The 861-nt window shown below is 37.4% G+C and overlaps 1 pseudogene; it reads left to right on the top strand.

Moving 5' to 3' along the window:
• Positions 1–861, top strand: part of LOC102875666 — an 88,155-nt pseudogene that overhangs the window by 31,104 nt on the left and 56,190 nt on the right.

Here is an 861-nt window from a genome sequence, read left to right as displayed (position 1 = left end):
AAATCCAAAATTTCTGTAAATGTTCGTTAAAATTATTAAAATTTTTAAAAAGGCAAAAAAATATTTAAACTACAAAAAGACATAAGCATATATGTGGGGGGAAAAAAGAATTGAGTTGTGGTGCTAGAGAAGAGTATTGAATAGACCATGGTCTGCTAAGAGAATAGTATTAAATAGACTAGGGACAGCTAAGAGAACAAACAGATCAAACCTTGAGAAGGTGAAACAAGGCTGCTCCTTAAAGGCAAGGATTTTGAGGCTTATCTGCCATACTTTAGGTTTGTTGCAAAAAGAGACCTGTCCCTCCTTACTTGGAAGGGTGGAGGGACAGTGCGAGAGAGTAAGACCCTGGGTGAGATGGACTGACTCAGTGACTGGGATAAGGAGGTAGGTGTGTCAGAAACAATGAAGTTGGCTCAAGATAGAGCAGGGGTCAGGGCTATTGTACATAGGGTCAGTATGAGTCACAAGCAACTTATAGGCACAAAACAGAAATAAAATTTCCTTAACCCATCCGGAAACAAAAGGGTTGTTTTGTGTTGGTTTTTTTTCTTTTTTTTTGTTTACCCCTTTTTCTCTAAAGACACATGTTACAGAAAGTCTGGACCTTTGTCGTGAATCCTACTTTTGACACCAATTGTGTTTATAATTTGTTCTGCTAAGGTTAGTAGGATACCAGTTATAAGAAGTATTAAGTCACCACAACAAGGTAAAGGTAAATAATCCAATAGAAAAAATGGGCACAGGATAGGAACAGACACATCACCAAAGAAGACATTCAGATGGCTAACAAGCACATGAAGAAATGTTCAAAATCCCTAGCTCTAAGAGAGATGCAAATCAAAACAACTATGAGATATC

Source organism: Elephantulus edwardii, unplaced genomic scaffold (assembly GCF_000299155.1).
Source record: "Elephantulus edwardii isolate Elephantulus edwardi_28Jun2011 unplaced genomic scaffold, EleEdw1.0 scaffold00073, whole genome shotgun sequence".
Lineage (NCBI taxonomy): Eukaryota > Metazoa > Chordata > Mammalia > Macroscelidea > Macroscelididae > Elephantulus > Elephantulus edwardii.
The sequence above is the reverse complement of the archived record's forward strand: the minus strand, read 5'-3'. Positions and strand labels throughout refer to the sequence as shown.